General features: G+C 42.6%; 1 long non-coding RNA gene and 1 other non-coding gene across 2 annotated transcripts in view; one reads left to right on the plus strand and one right to left on the minus strand.

The window, feature by feature from the left end:
* Window positions 1-17,504, plus strand: part of LOC109285750 (uncharacterized) — a 52,608-nt gene that overhangs the window by 18,564 nt on the left and 16,540 nt on the right. The window lies entirely within an intron of this gene.
* Window positions 9,314-9,385, minus strand: TRNAC-GCA (transfer RNA cysteine (anticodon GCA)). The gene has a single exon. It is a non-coding gene; the product is annotated as a tRNA-Cys (tRNA).

Genomic DNA, 17,504 nt, shown 5'->3' on the forward strand with positions numbered 1-17,504 from the left:
AAGCAAGGAACAAGCACAAAATGGAGTTTTAGTTGTTTATAAAAGACAAAAATAAAGCTAATACAATCATAGAGGGTTATCAATTTAATACAATTATAATTTAAGCATAATCTAAACTTTTAAACTAATATATAATATGAACTAATATGTAAAAATTCATACTACATGTCCCCCATTTTACCCTTTAAATGATAGTGACAAATGGGTTACAATTTTTAAATTTGGCGAACAAATAGATATTTAGTTTTTAATTGCAACTTTTGAAGTTTTGGATACATTGATTTTATTCAGCAGCACATATAACACAATAAAAAAATTCAACAAATGCAGGAGAAAATACAAAAAAAATTAGGAACCCATTTTTATAAAAAATTAATAATCAAGTTATATATTTATAAGTAAATAAAAGACAACGTACTTTAAATTCCAAATAAATTAAACTATTACCTTTCATTAACCATCTTAGTCCAGTAATATATCAAATACAATTAAAAAAAAATCAAAATAAGTACATATATTTCAGTTAAAGTTATTCAATGGTGTATGAAATTTAATATATTACATTTATTTACAAGCTACAAAATGCCCAATAACACCAATACATTAAAAAAACAAACAAACTGGTGGCTGTTAAACACCAATAAAAAACAGTGTTAATTTATATTTCTTGTTATGTTTTTCTATTTTTAATATATGTATCATAAATCAAACATAACCAATTATTTAACATACATATATAAAAGCTACACATAATGCTAAAAACTGCTTAGCACAAAACCTAAATATTTTAAATTAGCTTTGCTTATTGCTTTGTTAAAATTTATTAGCATATTGTTACATTTTTCTACAATCAGCAGGAATCTTGACCTTCAGACTGACTAACGTAATCAGAAGAGCAGCTAAGAATTTCAGGCTATTACAGAAATATGCATGGAATAACAGCAAACTATCAACTAAGGTGAAGATGCAAATCTATGAGACTTGTGTGCTGTCATCCCTACTTTATGATTCAGAAATGTGGACTACATATGCTAGGCGCATCTTTCACATGAGATGTCTGCATAAGATCCTGAAAATAAAGTAGGAAGACAAAATACCAAACACAGAGGAATTGGAGCACTAAGGACTGACACACTTAGAAACCGCCATGAAGAAGAGGAGGTTGTGATGGATCGGTCATGTCAGGAGACTAGGAGGAGACTGTATCCCCAAGAACATTTTGCACAGTGAGATTTGAGATGGCTCTAGGAAGCTAGGTTCCCCTCTATGGTGGTACCACAATATGTGTAAAAATTATATGAAGTCATTCAACACCAGTGTAGAAAGCTGGGAGGACTGCGCAGTATCCCATCTGATCTCGAGGGAGGATCTGGCACTGGGTGCAGCTCAGCATGAAATAGGTTTGATCCAGAGGATAGCAGCAACACAAGAAAGAAGAAAGCAGCATGCTGTAAACTTGGACTAACTTCCCTCATCAGACAACACATAGATTTGTGAAATTTGTAACAAGCTGTCTCTCTCAAATTGGGCTTGTCAGCCACAAACAGATTCATCAGGCATCTGCCTAAATCTCTTATGTGTACACCATGATCCAGAGGCTGAATGGTTGCCTACTTATGAATAGACCTGTCACCAGGGGCCACAGTGCCCAAAGCTATTCCAGCATTACTGCTTTGTCTTGCATTCCTTTGTCAGTGCCCCAGCATTAGCAAGGATATCAACCCAGGCCTAGCAGGGAGATAAAGCATGAAACATTTGCTTTGTTTTAAACAAGGTGATTTGAAATAGAGTCATTTGCAGTTAAGTTGCAAGAGGTCACATTCAACATAATTTATTAGGCAAAAGCTATTACCCAACACCACACGTTACAATGTTTAAAAAGAAACGAATAAAGGGAGACGATGATTGTAGACCCTAAATCACAAAATATGTCAATGACACCAAGCGATTTATCCTCCAGAGTGATGTCAGGTGTTGGTTCTTTCACCCTTTGGCACATGACCACAGCCTTCTTGAGCTGAATTGCCACTCCAAAGCTCTTTCATGATTCAGAAAATCTGCCCAAGAGATTTTGTAGGGAAGATTCATTGTGGGCAACCAAGGCTGCATTATCATCATCATTATCCACAAACAGGAAATCTCTTAGAACCAGTTCTCTCACCTTGGTTTTCGCTCTATTCTATTCATAATAGCTAAGCTAACTAAATACAGCTCGAGTAGTAAGGGTCTGTGTTTCTGTCTACAGTTTTTTATTGTATGAGGAGCAGCTTTCCTCATTACACAGAAGGAATAGACATGGGCAGGAAGGTGCTATTTTACATAGTGAGTTTCAAGAGCACTTCAATTATTAGGGTTGTTTTAGTTGAATGTGATTTGGCTTAACAGAAATCATCCACTGAAAAGTTGGAAAATGCAAGAATGAAGGTGGCCCGGGCAACCTTAATTTGACTTCTCTATGCATATCCATTACATTGCAGTCTTTAATGATATTTTCCCATGGTGTTCCTCTGGCAACATTTACTTCATTCCTCCTTGCTCTGGGCCCTGACTTGAATGTGTCTTGTGCGCTCAGTCAGTTTCTCTGCTCTCAGTTCAGGTGCAGCAGTTGGGATATACTGTTAAAGCCCGTGTATCCCTCAGCTGGAGCATACCCATTGCAGAAAATGCAATGAGAGTGTGACTGCCAAACAAGCCCCCACTGAATGGATGTGAACTCTGTGGAGGTTTGGGGATGATTTTTATCGGTACAGCAAGAAAGGTATCCTCGTACTAGAATGATGTGTCTGTTAAATTGCCAGTCCACGTCCAAAAGATGGAGACATTGGAGCCTTTCACTAAAAAGATCGCCTGATTTTCTTTTCTGAACATGGATAAAAGGATGATTGTTCCTGAACTTCATTGTGAAAACCACTCCATTTTCTTATGGCGAAATGTTCCCAAAAATTCCACCTGGGACAGAAATATGGGATTAAAATTTCAGTGTCAAAGGTTTTTAAGTTTGGCAAAGGTCTACAAACAACTAAAATAGGGTATTTCAATGGACAAATTTAACTATAGGTGTTTCTACCAGCCTTGTCTATGATGATTTGCCAGTTTCTGTAACCTTTGATCGTGCTTAGTATTTATCCACATGAATCCTATTAGATTGACTACTGCTACTTGCGCCATTGTTTCCAGTGAGTCAAGAAATATCAAAGGTAGAAAATCTTTGCGTAAGTGTATGACACTATTTGGAGTATCAGGCTTTTAAGCCTGGGGTTAGAGCTGGCTGGATATTACCAGTATGCAGTTAAAAAATGGGATTTTTGTTCCTTCCAAAGTCCAAACCTGGCATCATCTGACCCAACAGACAAAAATCATCTTTGCCAAACGTGGAGCAGAATAATTTGAGTGTAATTAACACTAATGGCATCAGGGCCATCTTGGTGCTCTTCAGACTGTTGAACTATAGACAGCAGATGTCAGGCAATACAGCAGTAATTATGAATCCTTCCCTACTGCATCATTAGTATTTAATTTACATAGTATAATGAAATCATATAGTTTACAAGCTCTTCAGGTGTGGTCAGATCTGCTGCTTACAATGCACACATGGCACAGCATTAGCACATATATTTTCTTAGATTATATCTGCTTTAGGCTAAAAATAATTCTGTGAACATATGTACTAAAGTACTTTGAAGTAACCTTCCCTTTCTTTTAACTTAATGTAATAAATCAAACCATGGAGACAAGCACATGCTGTTGCAGCTACTGGTGCAAAATCATACATCACTCCTCAGTATAACAAAGAAACTGCTGATGATATATATTTTTAAAATTATTATGGCATTTAAAAAGGAACACAGGAAAATATAAACTTCCCTCCTAACTTCTTTGAAAGGCACCAGTAATAGGAAGTTATTCTGCCAGCCTTTTAGACAAGTAATTTTAATTGGCTTATTGGGACAAATGATTGTAGGTCGCCAGTCCACGGCTACCTCTCGGCAACCAAAGATGGTTACTGTCAGATGTGCTGTCTGGGGGCATGCATTAAGTGTATTAGTGGTCTTGGTTCTGTTCTTAGTGAATGCATGATCATCTCATATAGTGTCATGCGAAGCTGCTGGGCTTCCTTGGAAGACCCAGAATTGAGTGATCATGGATAGCTTTACCTGGAGAGCTGTTTCCTTTAGTTATAGTGTGAAACGTGTGTGGGGAATGGAAAGGAATTTGCTTTTGTGTACAAGATGCACCTGTTCTGTGAATAACAGAGTTTGCAATCTGTCTCTCATTATATTGGCTGAAATATTTAAAGTTTAAATTAATTACATCAGATTGCTTATGGTAAGGGAATGCTATCTTGTGATCCTTTTATTTGGTAGCTGTTGCATGTTCTTACCAGTACAAGATTGTCAGGGTGAGGTTGCAAGGGGAAGGAGGATGAGAAATGTGCAAAAAAAACAAAGCCTCTCTGTGTCATGGATGATGGGAATGGGTGATGCACATAAGGAGTTAAAGCTGCTGGACCTTCAGAGTCCCTGTCCCTGATTACTGAGTAGTAGCAGGTTTTATACTATTTACATTTTTTTAAAAGCTGTGATATCTATTGCATTAGTCTTTTGTTATCACAGTGACCTGTGTAGTGAGGTCACTTGAGGTCAGTGTGATAATCATTCCTTATCAACTTCAATTGCATCAGTGTTATTTCTGTGTGGTGCTGCTTTAGGCTCATGGAATGTTTTTCCTGATAACATTGTGTCTTTGTCAGACCTTTCACAGCTGAAATCTGCAGTGTGGCATTCTCTGAGGTTTGAGTGCAGGACAAGCATAACTTGGAAGTAGCCTTCACTTCTATTGATTTAGATGTATCATTTCCTTTTGCCAAATTTAATGTTTCCTATGTCTTTGTTTTTGACGCTTTATGAAAAGTAGATGTTTGTTTTTAATACTTCACTAGACAAAATGTGTCTGGCTATGGTAGAGAGAACATATAGAAAGTATCAAGAAAACAGAAGGTGCCATGGGAAAGCTTAATATGTTTCATAAAAATTATGAAAACGTTTCATTGCCTGCATGCCAGCACCTGGGAACAACACTCAGTGACCATATATACGTATACTAGTGAATTGCCCATCAAGAATGCTTGGGGGGGACACAGAATGCCGTCACCCACCACTTGCACTGCCACCGCCTCCCAGGACAGCTTGTACATGGGGGCCACCACCACCCACTGTCGCTCCTGCTCCTTACCCCCCCCATCTGCGTCCGGCCCCCCTCCCCTCCCTGCTCTGCATCTGCCTGGCCTGCTCCCATGCCCTGCCCATCATTCTTGACGGCCATTCTTGACACAGCACTGGCTGGAGCCACGCCCCCAACAGCATTACGGACAGACAGACAGGTGCACAGACAGACAGACGGACTAAGCCCTTTTGATAGATATAATAAGAAATATGAGAATGATATACTTTGATCAGATAACATCTGTTCCTGTGCACTATGAGTTAAGAGCTTAGCCTTATCCTCACATTATCATTTTGTTTAATCTTTATTGATGCACATTTTCAAACAATCTCTCTCTCTCTCTCTCTCTCTATCAAGCACCTGATATATACCTGAAGTCCCCACTGTTGTACTGAGATAGCCACTAGCATCATTTAATGTTAACATGGTGGGGTTTGGCTTTGTTTTGTTTCATACACATGCACACAACGATTATGCATATATAATCTTTTTGTTTTCCACATACTGAACCAATGCAGTACTTGGAAGCTTTGAAGTGACATATTGTTTAGAACTGAGCAGCCGAGAAGCTCAGATAACTAGTGAGTGAGAGTTATTTTTCTGAGATAAGGAGTTTCTATTAAAAGAAAAAAAATGGTTTCCTGGATGTACAACCTTTCATCAGTATTTGCATTTAGACACAGAACTTAACAGCTCTCCTTTGTTTTGCTGATAACATCGCCATGTACTGACTGTATAACACGACACAGAATTGAACAATAGTTACTGGGGGGGGAGGGGGTGTTTTTCTTCATTTTTCTGTGGTTCAGTGTGGTTCTGTATTCAGTGGTTCTCAATTTGTTGGTTCTCAACCTAGTCTCAAGGCACCCCTCAAAAAATGCCAGCTCTCAATTTTCACTCAGTTTTTGACTACAGAAAAGTAACAGAGCAATAATTCTGTTGCAAAGAACTCAGGAAAACCACAGGAAGTCTGAATGTTTTCAACAGTATGACTTCCTATTTGCAATCTCTACTTTTATCCTGTGAATGATGTCTGTACATCTGAGAGTGCTAACATTGTGTGGCACCCTGCAACACCCTTGAAAGGATCTCAAGGCAATTTAGGGTGCTGCAGCACCCTGGTTGAGAATCACTAGTTTAGTTGCTTGTGCTCTACAGAAAAGACAAAGAAAACAGTATCAAACTAAAAAGTCATGCTCACTCTTAAGTCCTAAATTCACATTAGTAACAGAAACCCCTGTTTCAACTTCCCAATCCAAAACTAAGCAACAGGCATGCTCAGAATTTGTTCTAAAAATCCATTATCAGCCGAGCACAGATCTGAAATTGTGGATTACTAGCAGGAGGTATTTTTAGGTTTTTTGTTCAACTGGTTTGAAAAAAAAAGTTGCTACTGGAGGAAAAGAATATTACTGCATCCTTTGACAGCACTGAAAGATCTGCTGCTGAACACAGATTAGTAAAACAGGCAGTCGCTATGGGGAGTACCATGGTTGGTATGGGTTTTTTTTCCCCATCAGAAAGTCACAGTGTAATGGAAGGAAGTTTTACAACCACCATATGGCATTTAGTTGACACTGTTGTTGAGGATAAAATAGTTCACAGATCCCTAACTCTGCAGTGGTGCTAGGAGTGTATGTTTTCAGTCTATTGTACTTGCAAATTTGTCATCACATTTCATCTGCCTACTTCTCTTATCAAAAGGATGCTTAGTACATTTTCTGTAACACATACTCTATAACAAATAACTAAAGATGTTCAAAGACTGAGCATTGAAGTTCTTTAAGTATTCATTATTTAACATGACAAATAATCTTTTTACGGTAAACACTGTCAAAATTGAGTAAGACAAATTATCCCATTCAGAACTCCTTAATTGATAAACTTCCTTGGGGTAAGCTTATATGTAGATGATAAAACACTAACATGGTGCTGCTTTGTTTTGGGCCTGAAATATAACTGAGATCTGAGTATTTGGTCACTGTAAAGACAGCAAAAGAGTTTTATTATACTATTATTGCAAGTTAATTAGAGACCAACCACAAATTCTATGCATTCAAGATTCTCCTGGTATAACTCAATGAGATAAACCAACTCAAGGAAAAGAGCAGGTGCCACAAAAATGATAACATGAAAGGCGGTTCTGGGTCATGAAGACCCAGTTTAAAACTGCATACTAACCCCTGATACATTTACAGTGTGACGGAGCCATGGCATTGAAATCTCAGCACTGTTTAAATGTAAGATCTGTTGAATGCTCAGTGTGGCATTCAACACTGCCAAGCCTTCCTTATACATTAATAAGTATGAGTTTTACTTCTCCATTTGACAGGTACAGGTGTATTGGTGTGCAGGAGCAGCAACTTTGAGGTAGACAGGGTTGCAGCCTGATCTCTCAGAGTACCTGAGCCTGAGATTTGGGCAAAGGTACGGGCTGAAGTCCACTTATAACTATGCAGGGGGTCGGACTCAATGATCTATTGAGGTCCCTTCCGACCCTAACATCTATGAATCTATGCAAGTGGCCCTCTTCTTGACACTCTCAGTGCTAGCCAAATTCTTCTTGAAGTGAGGCGCCCAGAACTGGATGCACTACTCCAACTGTGGCCTGACCAGTGTCACATAGACAGGAAGGATCACCTCCCTGGACCTGCTTGTGATGCATCTGTAAATGCATGACAAGGTGCGGTTAGCCTTACTGACTGCTTCGTCACATTGGTGGCTCATTTTCATCCTGGAGTCAACAATGACTCCAAGATCCCTTTCTTCCACCATGTTGACAAGAAGGGTATTCCCCAGCCTATAGGTGTGTTGCTGGTTCCTTTTCCCTAGATGCAGCACCTTGCACTTGTCTGCGTTGAATTCCATCCTATTCTCATCCAACCACCTCTGTAATTTGTCTAGATCTAGCTGGATTCTGTCCCTCCCCTCCAGCATGCCCACCTTGCCCCACAATTTGGTGTTGTCAGCTAATTTGGACAGTGTGCATTCCACACCCGCATCCAGATCACTGCTAAAGATGTTGAACATTACAGGCCCCAGGACTGAGCCCTGGGGGACTCCACTGCCCACATCCTTCCAGGATGAAAATGACTCGTCCACCACCGCTCTCTGGGTGCAACCTTCTAGCCAATGGAACCCATCTGACTGTGTAGGCATCAATGCCTCAGTCACCAAGTTTTTTTAAGACAATGTGGTGGGAAACCATGTTAAAGGCCTTCTTAAAGTCCAGGAAGACAACATCCACCCCGACACCCTTGTCCAGGGACTTTGTGACCTGATCATAAAAAGAAACCAGTTTAGTCAGGCAGGACCTGCCCTCAATGAACCCATGTTGGTTGCCTCTGAGCATTACCTCCCTTGCTGGGCCCCTGCAAATGTGCTCCTTGATAATTTTCTCAAAGATCTTCCCAGGGACTGAGGTAAGACTGACTGCCCTATAATTGCCAGGGAACTCCTTTCTCCCCTTCTTCTAAATGGGGACCACATTGGCCCTCTTCCAGTCCTTTGGGACCTGGCCAGTGCCCCATGAGCACTCATACAGCTGTGCCAGGAGCCCTGCTATGACACCCGCCAATTCCCTCAGCACCCTCGGGTGAAGAGCATCCTGACCTACTGATTCAGCCCCTCCAAAAGTTCCTTAACTAGGTCATTCCTGACCCTAGGCACGGTGGTGCCTCCCCTGGGTCTGTCTGCAATTCTAGTGGGGGAAATGTCCCGGTCCCTGTTCAGGAATATGGAGGCAAAGAATTCATTAAAGAGGTCAGCTTTTTCATTTGCTGCAATCACCAGATTGCCAAGCCTATCCTGGAGGGGCCCCACATTACCCAGTGCCTTCTTCTTACTTCCTATGTATTCAAAAAAAGATTTTTTATTATCCTTAATTCTGGTTGATAACCCTAGCTCCATCTCTGCCTCAGCCTTCCTAAACAGCCTCCCTGCAGTCCCAAGCAATGGAGGTGTATCACCTTGGTCCCACTGTTTGTAGGCCTCCTTTTTTGTCCTCAGGCATCCCTGGATGCCTTTGCCAAGCCATGCCATAGGGGCTTCGTAGCACTCCTGCTCCCCTTGCTGCACATTGGAAAAAGCAAGGGGGTAGCTGGAATTGAACCAGAGACCTCTTGATCTGCATTCAAATGCTCTACCACTGAGCTATACCCCCCCTTGAATTAGTCACTTAATACTTGATTCTTCCCTTGACTTCAGTTTGAGGGTTATGAAACCCTTAGTTACAGCTCTGCGCAGGGGAACTAATGGTTCTCACCAGTTCACAGAGAAACTTTTCCTTGTTCTGAGAACTGATGGGAATTACTAAATTTTAATATAGATGTATATCTTTTCATTTATTAAAATAAAGAAATGGTCAAAGAAGGATGTGGCATCCATTTTCTGTTTTAGTTAGATTTCACATTTAAAAATATAAGTAAGGTAACCTCCTATTGCAGGTACAATGGGAAGCCAGGAGCAGGGAAAATTGACCTCTCTGCTGGATGACTTTGTGAATGAGCAGGGAACTCCTGTACCAGTAAGGCAAGGCACAAAATAATTAAAAGATGTGGCAAAGAGTGTGCAAACTAGATCTGTAAACACAAACAAGGAAGGCTGTAACAGAGAGAAAATAGAGGGAGGCAATATATGTCAGTGACTATGGCGCAGGTACAGGGTTCTCTTCCTTATCTGTGAACTGCTGCATGATGTTAGGCAAGTTGCTTCACCTCTCTTTCCCCCTTTCCCTTTGATTCATAGATTCATAGATGTTAGGGTCGGAAGGGACCTCAATAGATCATCGAGTCCGACCCCCTGCATAGGCAGGAAAGAGTGCTGGGTCTAGATGACCCCAGCTAGATACTCATCTAACCTCCTCTTGAAGACCCCCAGGGTAGGGGAGAGCACCACCTCCCTTGGGAGCCTGTTCCAGACCTTGGCCACTCGAACTGTGAAGAAGTTCTTCCTAATGTCCAGTCTAAATCTGCTCTCTGCTAGCTTGTGGCCATTATTTCTTGTAACCCCTGGGGGCGCCTTGGTGAATAAAACCTCACCAATTCCCTTCTGTGCCCCCGTGATGAACTTATAGGCAGCCACAAGGTCGCCTCTCAACCTTCTCTTGCAGAGGCTGAAAAGGTCCAGTTTCTCTAGTCTCTCCTTGTAGGGCTTGGTCTGCAGGCCCTTAAGCATATGAGTGACCCTTCTCTGGACCCTCTCCAGGTTATCCGCATCCCTCTTGAAGTGCGGCGCCCAGAATTGCACGCAGTACTCCAACTGCGGTCTGACCAGCACCCGATAGAGGGGAAGTATCACCTCCTTGGATCTGTTCGTCATGCATCTGCTGATAAAGTGCCATTGGCTTTTCTGATGGCTTTGTCACACTGCCGACTCATGTTCATCTTGGAGTCCACTAGGACTTCAAGATCCCTTTCCACTTCCGTGTCACCCAGCAGGTCATTTCCTAGGCAGTAGGTGTGCTGGACATTTTTCCTCCCTAGGTGCAGCACTTTGCATTTCTCCTTGTTGAACTGCATTCTGTTGTTTTCTGCCCACTTGTCCAACCTGTCCAGGTCTGCTTGCAGCTGTTCCTTGCCCTCCGGCGTGTCCACTTCTCCCCATAGCTTTGTGTCTTCTGCAAACTTGGACAGAGTACACTTCACTCCCTCGTCCAAGTCACTGATGAAGACATTAAAAAGTATCTGTCCAAGGACCGAGCCCTGCAGGACCCCACTGCCCACACCCTTCCAGGTTGAAACCAACCCATCCACCACGACTCTCTGGGTGCGACCCTCCAGCCAATTCGCCACCCACCGGACTGTGTAGTCATCCAAGTCACAGCCTCTTAACTTGTTCACCAGTATGGGGTGGGATACCGTATCGAAGGCCTTCCTGAAGTCTAAGTATACGACATCCACCCCTCCTCCTGTGTCCAGGCGTTTCGTAACCTGGTCATAAAAAGAGACTATATTAGTCGGGCACAATCTGCCTGCTATGAACCCGTGCTGGTTTCCCCTCAGCATAATTTGTCCTGCCAGGCTCTCGCAAATGTGAGCCTTGATAATTTTTTCAAAGATTTTGCCAAGGATGGAGGTGAGACTGACTGGCCTATAGTTGCCCGGGTCCTCCTTCTTCCCCTTCTTGAAGATGGTGACCACATTGGCCCTTTTCCAGTCCTCCGGGACTTTGCCCATGCGCCATGAGCGTTCAAATATTCCCGCCAGTGGCTCTGCAATGATGTCGGCCAGTGCCTTCAGCACCCTCGGATGGAGCTCATCCGGGCCTGCCGACTTAAAGGCATCCAGTTCTTCCAAGTGACTCTGCACCATTTCAGGGTCTACCCATGGAAGTCTGGCGTCTTGCTGCTGCCTCTCTACAATCCCAGTGAGAGACTTGTCGTGCCCCTTGCTCAGGAACACGGAGGCAAGGAACTCTTTGAGGAGTTCAGCCTTGTCCCCACTGTCTGTCACCAATTGTTTCTGCCCATTTAGCAGGGGTCCTATTCCTCCCTGGGCCTTCCTTTTACTCCCAATATATCTAAAAAACAATTTCTTGTTGTCTTTTACTTGGGTTGCCATCCTCAGCTCCATGGTAGCTTTGGCCCGTCTAACTGCCTCCCTACAAGCGCGAGCAGAGGCGGTATATTCGTCTTTGGTGATCTCTCCCTGTTTCCACTTTTTATGTGCTCCCCTTTTGGCCCTTAGGCTGCCCTGGATTTCTCTGGTCAGCCAAGGAAGCCTCCTGGCCCCTTTCCCTCTTTTTCCTCGCATCAGGATTGTCTCGCTTTGTGCCCGAAGGATCGTTTCCTTAAGGCACAGCCACCCTTCTTGGGCTCCCATCACTTCAAAACTCCTACTCTGCAGTGCGTCCTTGACTAATTGCCTGAGTTCATTGAAATAAGCTTTCCTAAAGTCTAGCACTTTCACCCTACTAGTTACCTTACCCACTCAATGTCTTATGGTGAATTCTATTATTAGGTGATCACTGTCCCCCAGATGGCTACCGATCTGTAGGTCCCCTACCATGTCATCCCCTGTTGCCAATACCAGATCCACTATGGCATTCCCCCTAGTGGGACCATGTACCTCCTGTGTCAGGTGGAGGTCCTGTACGCAGGTTAGAAACCTGCATGAACGGTGGGACTTTGCCATCTGCGTCTCCCAGCAGATGTCTGGGTAGTTTAGGTCCCCCATAACTACCGCCTCTTTAGCTTTTATGGTCTCCGAGAGCTGCCTCAGGAGCCCCAAATCTAGTTCTTCCTCTTGGTGTGGGGGTCTGTAGCAGACCCCTACCACCAAATCCCTTTCTCCTTGCCCCCCATGTAGCCTAACCCACAATCCTTCTACTTTCTCATCCTTTGATTCCGTCTTGATGAGGGTCGATGTATATTGCTCATTGACATAGAGCGCAACCCCTCCCCCTTTTTTCCCCACCCTGTCCTGTCTGTACAATCTATAACCCTCAATATGTACCGCCCAGTCATGGGATGAATCCCACCAGGTTTCCGTTAGCCCTACTAAGTCATAGGTGTTTTGTGCAAGCAGGAGCACTAGTTCATCCTGCTTGTTCCCCATGCTCCTAGCATTAGTATATAAGCACTTGAGCCCTGCGACTGGTGCCTTTGCTGCCCCCCCACTCCGAGTCCCGGAAACCTGGAAAAAAAGCTTTGCTTTGTCTTTTTTGAGTATGTTCTTTTGGGTGCAAAGAACTAACTCTGACTATATGTTTGCAAAGTACAGTGTCCTGCATGAGTGAATCTTCTCCTCACTTGGAGTGCTATTCTAAAATACATGATTAACAACATGGGGAGGAAGAGCATGATAATATATAAAAGTAGTGAAGTTACTCATTAAACCACATGCATGTGTTGAGGAATGTTGTCTCTGCTATATTTCCACTCCCTCATTTGTCGTGGGAGATATAGCTAAAAGGTGTTTTTAGGAAGGGCGGGGGAAGGAGGTGGCTTGGCCCAGAGTGTTGGAAACAAGAACATATGAGGTTGAGAAATTTGTGAGAGGGGGGAGCACTAGGCAAATCAAAGGAACATCACTTGCAGAGTTAAGAAGAACGGAGAAGGGTGCAACAAGAGACTGGCTCTGAGATGTAGGCCGATACTTAAAAACTGGATCTCAAAGGGAGAGACACATGCTTGCCAAGTTTAGTGACTTAATACAAAGGAGTTGTGAATATTATCCCATGGTAAGGATGGTCCAGTTGAGAGAGAGCCTTAATAACTAGTTCAGATGTCATTTTAGGATATACAGGGGTGTAGGTTGTAGCCGTGTTGGTCTAAGGACATAGGCAGACAAGTTTCTAGGCAGGCAAGCTTCTTTGGGTAGATGTAATATCTTTTATTAGACCAACTGAGTAGCTGGAAAAAAGTTCTTTGCAAGCTGCTCTCCTGCTTTTCTGTTCAACAGCAGAATATTGTCCTCAAGCCTGGCCCTAACTTGTCCTATACTAAGTCACTCGACATGCAACTCCCTGTGCCCATGTACCTCACATCAGGAACTGCATGGCTGTCAGTGTTGACTTTTCTGTGAAGATTCACCAGTCAAAATGGTAGCAAAGGCTGAAAGCTCATGTGACCACTGGATATACCTGGATATCTTCAGTCTTCCACTGGCTGGTTTTAAATTCCAGTGTCCCTTATGGTCTGTTTTGTAAAGCTGGTGATTTCTCAGTAGCGTCTGACTGGCAGTGAGAATGAGCCCTATTTTCTTGTTGAAATACCTACCATTCAGTACCTAGGTTTTGATCTATCACATCACCTCTGGACCCTCCTGACTCATTTCCAAGCTGGCCAAAGCCAGCTTGCCATCAACAGACACATAGGATTTGGGGGTAGTCTAAGCCGTAGATGTGGTTGGATGCAGACTATCATTCACTTCTATGTGCAAGACCATGTCTAAATTATAAACTTGTCATGCCTAACAGTGGCCACACTAAGACTGGTGTGCCTTCTGATCTGGAAGTGGTGTAGGCGTGTTTACACATTGGTACAGATGGGCTAATTGGCACTGTCACAAAGCAGTGCTAATTAGATTGCTCATAGCTCTGTGTGAAGGTGGCTACACAGCTTCTGATTCAGGAGGCAGCCTGCACTGAGCAGTGCAACATGTTTGAGGGCACCACTGCCCAGTACAGTAAGTTCATAGTCAAGGCATGGACTAAGCTCACTGAATTTGTCCACTGAGAGTGCTGTGATTCAGTTTGGGCAGATGTGCATATGGTAACGATGATACCTTTTCACATAAACAGAACCTCAGCTGTTTCCTAGGCTATCTGCGTGTCGTTATCTTTCAGTGGAGTGGAACCAGAGATGCACCTGTGCCTTCAGAAATATGATAACGGGTATAGAATCACCAGGATTTTTTCCCTGATTCCTTCACTGACTCCTTGCTGGCAGTTCTCATTTCTCCATTCAAGAGTATCCAGGACTACTTTACGTAAGAAGAGAGAAGAAAAGAACACGATGGCACTTTCTCAGGGCTATTTCATTTGCTTATCAGTTGCCTTTAATATGCTTTTTGGATACTCTCTTTTCATTATGCCATATGTGCTTGGTCTACCATGAATCATGATTCAGATAACGACTGAACGGGGCTTTTTTCTTTCTGTTTGATAATTTAGAGTTGATCCTCAGGTGCAGATTAAAGGTAAATAAAATCATCAAAGGCATATGCAATAATTGCTTTGTTCCTCCAGTGGTTTTAAGGAGGTGACAGATGCTACACTTCAGATTTCCTCATCTAGGATTTCCTGGGAGATTGAGAGATGCAAAACAGCAAGTTCCTTTGAAAGCAACTTACAGAATGCTTCAGTAAATGCAATTACAAACCACTTCCTAGGGTTGGGTGAATGAACTAAAAGTGTATTTAGATCCAAACTATTTCTATTTGTAGCTGCTATACTTCCAAAAATATTTTTGGAGTTTTTTAGCTTGGGAAAAAAGCTTATAATGAAATAGAATATGAACACATTAAAACTAATGGGCAGAGGAAGGAGGGTGGGAGTAGTATCACAGGAATAGTCAGAAGGGATGGGAAAACAAAGCTTATTATTTGTATTGCTAAACCCTTAATGAGGCATGGCAGATGCATACAGCTGCTTGGTTCACTGAGCACTGTCCATCTTGAACTTTCATGAGGTGACTGGGTAGAGGGAGGGAAGGGTTTTGAGGAACATAGTGGATGATGATGTGGTTAAAGCCTGTAACATTCATGTAGTTTAAACTGTGCATCTTATTTGTAAAGCAACAAATAATGGCCCCTGGGGAAGTAGTATGAGGCTATAAGTTGCAACAGGTGTATAATAACAGCAGTCATTGGAAGGGATTGTGTTGTTCAGGTTTGCTTTTGAGAGAACCTTCTCCTACATCAGAGAGTGCGCCTTGTGAATTTTTCTCTTTTGATATCAAATAAAGCTTTCTGAATTTTTGCTTAGAGAAAGGGCCAAAATCATGTTTGTGATAACTTCACAAGCATTTGAAGCTCTGAACTAAGCTCTGAACTTCAGACTGAATATGCAGTATGGTTAAAGCCCAGCGTGCATAATGAACTGAAACCCTGATGTACTGGATCGGAGAAAAGAGCGTGGTCACCAGGTTGTCTGCTATGGCTGCAGTTTACAGTATTGCTGTACCACTGCTATCAGATCAATCAACAGAGAGGGGTTTTCCTATTTTCTCTTGCCCAAAATCAGATGCCACTTCTGAGAGCCTGCTATGTTATTTTAGAAGTGAAGTTAGCTTTTTCAAAAAATGAGGAACTATTGAGACTGGAACTATTGAGACTGGAACTTATTTATGGGACACTTATTCACATGTAGTAGTTTACCCTAATTTTTATAGGTGCAGCTCATTATGTAACTGTCTACCTCATTCCATTTTACCTATTTACTTGTTCTAGTGTATATTAAGGGAAATACTAATAACTGAATATTTGCTTTTTTTTTAGTCCCTGTGTTTTCAATTATTTTTCCCTTATTTTTGTCTTGTTATGCTGCTTGCACAGTGGCAGGTGTCTGGGTGATAACAGCATTCAAAATAGTCTTCAGGAAATGTGCAAATTGGTTGGAGAGCAGTAGGAGCTATCACATTCATTTCTTAATGTAATTGAGTTAGACTAATCAGGTCACAGCATCCATCATGATGTGCTCAGGATCCCGATGCTCAGGACTGATGAATGTTCAAAGGTTGTGCCATCAAGCTGAAAAGTGCAATGAGGTTGTGCAAATTGCAGGCAAATTGTGCTACGGGCTTTACAGTTCACACAGCAAAACAGCGTTGTATCTATAAAAATATTAACAAGCAAAAAGTATTGAGGTTTTGTCAGGAAAACCATCAGAATTTAAATTCTGGTCAAAGCTTCAGAGGCAGAGTAATCATCTAGAGGAGGGGGAACTGCAGTGTGACTGAAAAGACTTGGTTTCTGTTTCTGGCTTTGCTACTGACCTACTTGATTACCTCTGGCAAGTCACTTCTTCACTTTGACCACATCCCCACGAACGGGAACATGCACTTTGTGATGCCTCCAACACTTCTGAGGCACTGCAGAATGCACATGGGGCACATAAATGGGTTTTCTGTGCTGCATATTTGCAGCATGGAGGCAAAATTAGATACCAGGAAATCCAAGTTTCTAAAAAAAAGTGGGGAGAAAAGTGGAATGGTGCACATGGCAGCAGTGTGCACTGAACCAGAGCCTGGTTGGCTAGAGCCATGCTCTGCTCATGCTGCCAGTCAGGCTCCATGTACCCGAAGCACCACTGTTGCAGCCCTGGGAGGCCCCCAAGACACCAGGTAAGGTTGCTGGGGCCAGCCCAGGTACCTGGCCCTAGCCTCCTCTACCCAACCTGGGGCAATTTGCCGTAAGCCAGAGCACGTGTGCAAGGGCAATCCTCAGGGACAAGTAGTAGCGGCACTAATATGTGCCACTGCTAGTTGTTCCTAGGGAAATGCACATGCATGCTCATGAGGATGTGCCCTTTGTCTCTCTCTCAGTGATGTGTATATTTTCATCTTCAGATCTGTATATTTTGTCTATTGTGGAATATCTTTGCATTATGGATTCTCACAAATTACATGTATGTACAATACCTGGCATTCAACTTGGTTTTGATAAGGACCCTAGCTTTTACTATAAAAATCTTTGGGGATTTACTATCAAAATCTTCAGGATTTTCTGATTCTCCAAACCTCCAGGCTTGCTTTTTGCAATTCCCTGACTGAGTTTTTCACTATAGAAGTTTCATCCACAGTCTCCTGACTATTTCTACTCCTTGCCTCATTTCCTGTG

This window comes from Alligator mississippiensis, chromosome 5, assembly GCF_030867095.1.
Source record: "Alligator mississippiensis isolate rAllMis1 chromosome 5, rAllMis1, whole genome shotgun sequence".
Taxonomy (NCBI): Eukaryota; Metazoa; Chordata; order Crocodylia; family Alligatoridae; genus Alligator; species Alligator mississippiensis.